Consider the following 6653-nt stretch of genomic DNA (forward strand, 5'->3'; position numbering starts at 1 on the left):
ATAAATACCAGGTACACACACACACACACACACACACACACACACACAATACAGCCATGCCAGATCCAGGTATCACAGCAAACCCACTTCAGGTCATGTAGAAATAAGGCTGAACATTTTCAGTTTTCCCATCAGTCAACATTGCCATGATACAGACATCAGCTCAGGGGAAAAACAGGTCTTGGGTGTCAGCAAAGGTCTCAAATGCCAAAGTAACAGTAAAATGTCAAAAACCTTCCCACAGACTGAGAAATGAAGGAAACTCGCAGCATATTTCTGATCCAAAACATTCTTAGTATCACATAACACAGACTCTCAAAGGAAGAAAAACACACTGCTCCAAAACATATTGAGCTGTCTTCATAGGCACCATTTTAAGGAATCGTAAGTGCACTACCAATGCAAAGGCTATTCCAGAAGACATTTAGACAGATTTTAAGGTAACGTATCTTTTATGGAAAAGACAATCCCACAATACAATGAAAGACGCTCAGTGAAAAAATGAAAGAAAATGTTAGAATCAAAAAAAGTGAGAGACATATCTATTATAACTATAACACTGAAAATATAACTATAACACTCAATACCTAGGTATCAATAAAAAATGAGCAAACAATTTTTGGAACAGAGCCACAGTTCTGCTCAGGTGAACTGAAAGATAGCGGCTGCAGGTGTTCTCTGCACATATGGATCTGATTCTTTGATTGACAGGTGTCTGCGCTGTTATCGGTCTTAGCTAACTCTTTTGACCCAAAGCGTGCCTCCTGTTTGATCTCACCCTTGATGCACTCAAATGTTAAAAATACCCTTTTGTCTCCATTCATTTGAAAGTCATTGAAACTGAGCAGATGTGATTTACTTCTTTTGACCTGTAGAGGTCACTGTTACACCCAAACATTTTAAATTTAAAGGTCACATATTATACACCTTTCTGGAGTGTTATTTTAGGTTTTGATGTCCTTAAGAATATATTTGCGGTACAAGTACCAAAAACCATCTAAATATATTTTTACAGCTCCTTTCTCAGGAGCTCTACTTTGAACAGGTCGATTTTGGCCTGTCTAATTAATATTCATGAGCCTCTCTTCTGATTGGCCTGTTGTTTTCTGAGTGACGCACGGCCAGGCCAACCACAGGTAACTAGGGTCATGTATGCTGTAGCCTGCTATTGCAAATAGAAAAATAGAAACACCTGTAAATAGAAACACCTGTAATGGTGGCCACTGCTGAGGGAAATGTTTTCCGGCCTTACATGTTTGAGTCGGACTCAGACCCCGAATCGGCGACGACAGGCGACAACCAACCACCTCCTCAAATGCGCTTACAACAGGATGTTTCAAAATGGTAATTAATTTAATTTAATTTTTTCAAAAACCGTATGCAGTAATCTACGTAACTATTGCTTTCCTACTGAAACCTGTCAGCATCAAGTTAGCAACACTTTAGCATCACGTTAGCGTTGCATAACCGGTTACAAACTATAATTTCAGATTATGCTGGCTCCATAATGTAACATAAAATGTGTGAGAAGTTTACTTACGGGTTGCGGACATTACATAATGCCTGTTATATTACAGTACATAAAAGGGGTGGTAGGATCACGATGCCGGCTCAACATCATGAGGTCTATCAGTCTTCGTCTATCGGCCCAACCCTAGTTCGGAAGCCTGTGCAATTATGTAGTTTCCTGACATCCATCGACTGAACAGCGTTTTCTTGACATGTTTCAGTGTTGTTGTTGCTCAGCAATGGCATGGACGCGATGTTGTCTGGGGGTTTGGCAATAGGAGGGTGGGACGATGGGTAGTGCTCGGGGTGGTGACTGAAGGCGGTGACTGTGTAGTTCTGACATCACCTTTTTACGGAAGTCACAATGGCTCGTGAAAAGGCACAGCTACTTTATGCAGGCTGTGTGCATTTGTCTGTGGATTGACTGTTTTGAAACTTATATGGTAGTTACATAGCCCTTAGACCTCACTTATCATGAAAAAAGCCAGGAAATTTCAGTTTTGACAATATGGGACCTTTAAAAAACAGAGGTAATGACTTGACAAACGCAGTGTTCCTTTTTGCCATTTTTATGCAAGAAAATGAAATTTAAATTTTAAATAAAAATTTTACAAGATAAATGTAAATATTCTTAAAGTCTTAAAGTAGAGACAGATCTTTTCTTCTGTACTTTAAACGTGGCTCTACGGCTATATGCAGGGGTGAAGTATGTGATTGAAGAATCTAATTATGAATATGAAAGTGTATGATTTAAGGAGCAAACTAAATGATTGAAGTTAGCTTGTTTTCACCTAGTCTCGCGTAGCCAGACCTTCAGACTGATGGCAGAAGGTCTGGGAACCTTGGCCGCTTTGAATGGCCAAGGTCAACCCAAAAGGCCATATGACTGACATGTAAAGCAACCAATCACGTTTCGTTTTGGGCCGTGTCATGTTTAGGGGCGTGGAAATGTCACCACAATAACAGACCGGTGTGTAAAACTCTTGGACGTATTTTAAAGAGTCTATGGTGCAAATATTACATATTTCACATACTTTTGAAAATCCAGCATTTGGTTGATCCAGATAAACGCTCATTATCACAGTTGTAAACTGCTTTCTTATAACATGAGGGGGGTTGGCTATGGAATTACATTTCTGCCGAAATTCTGCGCGCGACAGATCATATTTTGAGCGCGCAAAAGTGCGTTTTGCACGCGCGCGAACTGACTTGTTAAACTTGTAAAAAGTGTGTGTGAAGGTTTTATACGAGCCCAATGGCAGGTGTCCTCTTTCCGATCGGGTGATTTCTTATTACACTACAGTAATAAAGCCATCAGTGACCTCTACTCTCTTTACCACGCCTCATAATCTCTCTCTATCCATCTCTCTCTCCTGTCCTTGCTCTATATTAACCAGCCTCTGTCTGACAGCTGCGCTATTGTGACACTTGGGAAAAAGTGTTTTCAAATCACTGCAAAAAAAAAAAAAAGGTTATTTTGTCATTTTATCTGCTCAGTTACTGTTCTGAATGCACTGCATTTCATAATCCCAGTATCTTTATAATTTTTTGCACTTGAAGGATACTGTACGAAGGGAACACTGTCTGAAGGGTCACAAATGCAAGGAAGCACTCAAGCAAAAATAGACGTGAATGCATGGCCAAAGTATTCCCAGCTCGCTGATCCAGTGTACGTACTTTATGTTTGTTCTTGAAAGATAAATCTGACCATAGCAGCACACGGTTTACACAAATGCTAAATGCCACAATAGCACCCTCTGAGGCAAAGCTGTGAATGCAATGTGTACTTGTATTGCATTATAAACTGCATTCTGACACATTTCAGAACTCAATGGTGCATGAAATTGATCTTGCATAGCTAGAAGCATTTGTGCTCACGTACTTGCATAGAGTATGTTTCGGGCCTAAGGAGGTAATTTTGTCATTTCTGATCAGGGTGGCAATTTCTTGCCAGGTCATTTACATAAGACCTTACCTGGGCTTTCAAATCCTTCAATTGCCCTTGTTACCAAAGGACTTTCAACAGGAGTCCTCTGTAAAGATGAAGTGTGTTTTGTGTTTCTGCCATTAGTGGCTCCAAACGGATTCGCAAAAATAATGATTTCAAACACTCACTCCAGTCTGCCACTCGTCAGGCAAACAAACAGTCCCGCCCCAAACTCATGCCATAGGCAGGCTCATCCGGATTTTTAAACAAAAGAATCACACTTTTAAAGTGCAATTAAAATCATATTTACTACTACTTATTTAGATTGTATTCACAGAGAACAGGTTTAATCATAAGAGACTTCTCTCAAAGACATTTAAAATTCAGTAGTGCACAAAATCAGTGCATTTTCCTTAAAGGGGTCATATGATGTTGCTAAAAATAACATTAATTTGTGTATTTGGTGTAATGAAATGTGTTTATGCGGTTTAAGGTTAAAAAAACACATTATTTTCCACATACTGTACATTATTGTTTCTACTCTATGCCCTGCCTTTCTGAAACGCGTCGATTTTTACAAAGCTCATCGGTCTGAAAAAGCGAGGTGTGCTGTGATTGGCCAGCTATCCAGTGCGTTGTGATTGGCTGAATACCTCAAGCGTGTGACGGAAATGTTACGCCCTTCACCATATTGTGATGCCGTGTCCAGCCGGAGCAATGAGACAAAAACATTCAAACCCATTATAAATTATGCATTTGTTGCATCCAGTGGGGACATAATTATGGATTATAATGACTTATACTGTCTTTTTACACATTGCGTTGAAACCATGTCTGCATTTGTGATCGGAGAAATGACAAAACAACAAGTGCTACTCTACACTGCTCAAAACTCGTCCTCTTTTGGAAGGCCAAACAAAGTAGTTTCGCTTTCACAACGAAACACGGCATCACACACGGCGTCACACACGGCGGGCTAAAGTGAGCGGAGGCCGGTGGGCTTGAGAACGGCGCGGCCACCGGATTCGACGAAGGAGCGTCCGGAGGGCTTGCGGCAACCACATCGTGGTTGACTCTTAACTTTTATAAAGAATATCTCTTTGGATTTGAGACTTTAGTCTTTGCAACTTTACAGATCTTCTTTTTGCACCAAGAGCTTGTAACACTCCAAAGAGAAAGGAAAAATTGAAATCGCATCATATGACCCCTTTAAAATAAATGCATATACTGTATGAGACTACAAATTAATTTTTTGAGTAAATTTATCCAGAATTAATGTGCTAACTAAATAAAAAATTAACTATATTAAATATATTTAGACAAAAACATTTAATCAAATTAATCCAAAGAGCAAAATTGAAAAACATTAAATACGATTAATTAATCTTTTTTTGTGGGGTTTTCAGACCGAGAAGATCCCTAGACAAAGGAAATTAAAGGGATCAGCATGTGTCTTGTCGCCTGTCTGACACCAAAGATGTTGATCTTTCTGCTGAGTCCTGCTTCAGTTTGACAACATGCTGATTATTTCTGCCCCAGCAAGCAAACACCCAGACCAGGTGTCACCAGGCTTTCCATACTCAACAATAAGTCTGGGAGGCAAAACAATGTGCTGTAAACTCCAGGAGAATTATAGGCAAGCAGGTCTGGGAGGCAAAACAAGGGGCTGTAAACTCCAGGAGAATTATAGGCAAGCAGATCCAGTCTAATAAACATGAGGCAAACACCATATGCCTGGGTATTTCTAGGTTTTTTATTTATCCTACTGATCTGTGATTAGAGTTTATTACGTACATGAACCTCAGACGAGAAATCAAACTGGATTACTGGGTTTATTTGTTGTTATTCTATGAAGCGCACGCATTAGAAATACTAATACTGACACAAAAACGTGGTTTGCAGAACAACAATTGTTCTCGCAGCAGTCTGAGGATGAGAAACTTGGCTCAGGTGTGTTTATATCCCAGCATGCCTGTGATGTGAGCAGCCAATGAGGCCAGAGATGAAGCCCTTCCGGGTGTCCATCTGCCGGCTAGAATGGTCTCGACACACTCACATGCTCTGACTCACACACTCAGACAAAGACACACACACACACACACACACACACACACACACACACACACACACACACTTTTTCAAAGACACACACACACACACACACACACACACACACACACACACACGTTTTCTGCCTTTGCAAGCTTGGCTCGGTGCACTGTGCTGTAATAATGACAATAATAGGAGAAGACGTGAATCTACAGCCCTAAAGAGTGATGCAATGCCGCCCACCTGCAGGTGGATGACATCATACTGAATCTTGGGTCATTCCCACTGAATGAAGTAGTCATCTGTTGCTCTTTTGTGCAATGATAAAGTAGTGTCTATGTGTGTGCACACACTCACAAACAAACCCACACCCACACCCACAAATGCATGCATGCATACTTGCATACTTGCACATAATAATCTCACTCACAAACAACCAAACACACACAGCATTGATTGTAGCCTGATGCATAGTGACAGGCATGCATAATGGGAGTAAATAAATGTAAATGACGGGTGGGCAGTGCTAACACTGCTGTCAATCATTCTGGATCAGTGTTGAGCCCAGCAGCTCAGTCTCCATTAAAACCAAATACATCTCATGCAAAGCATCAGGAAGACCATTTCAGCTATGGAAAAACAACCTGTAGTTTTACCTGTTAAGTTACAGCTGTCAGATTTGTTCTTCTGTATTTGATCTAGTCTAGGATTCACTTATTAGTGGTCACAAAATTAAAGGGATAGTTCACCCAGAAATGAAAATTCACCATTGACTCACCTTCATGTGGTTCCGAACCTGTATGACTTCCTTCTGTGGAAGAAAAAATAATATAGTTTTAAAAATAGTGTCTCAGTGGGTTTTTTATCCATACAATGAAAGTGAATGGGGTCCAATGTTGTTTGGAATCCACTGACTTTAATACCTCAAACTGAATGATAGCTCAAATAATGAGGTTAGCTTGATGAAACTAGAAAAAAAAAAGTTAAAATTATAAAAGTTTCCTTGACTCCAGGTCTAGAAAATATACTTTAAATGACCATTAAATTACCTCACATATTATCTTAATTTCAGATTTTTGTTTTGCTACAAGTGGTTGAACAATCGCTGGAATACAAAGACTATAGAATACCCAAGATGTGTCACTCATATAGTTTTGAATGGGGAAAA

General features: G+C 39.9%; 1 protein-coding gene across 1 annotated transcript in view; it reads right to left on the bottom strand.

Annotated features, from left to right (window-relative positions):
- LOC107660815 (seipin-like) overlaps positions 1-6297 on the bottom strand; it is a 14367-nt gene extending 8070 nt beyond the window's left edge. Inside the window, exon 1 of the mRNA XM_016450236.1 lies at positions 6264-6297. The gene's annotated coding sequence lies outside the window, so the exon portion shown is untranslated. The remainder of the gene's footprint in view (positions 1-6263) is intronic.
- Between the last annotated feature and the right edge of the window lie 356 nt (positions 6298-6653).

This window comes from Sinocyclocheilus anshuiensis, unplaced genomic scaffold (assembly GCF_001515605.1).
Source record: "Sinocyclocheilus anshuiensis isolate Anshui unplaced genomic scaffold, SAMN03320099.WGS_v1.1 scaffold1289, whole genome shotgun sequence".
NCBI lineage: Eukaryota > Metazoa > Chordata > Actinopteri > Cypriniformes > Cyprinidae > Sinocyclocheilus > Sinocyclocheilus anshuiensis.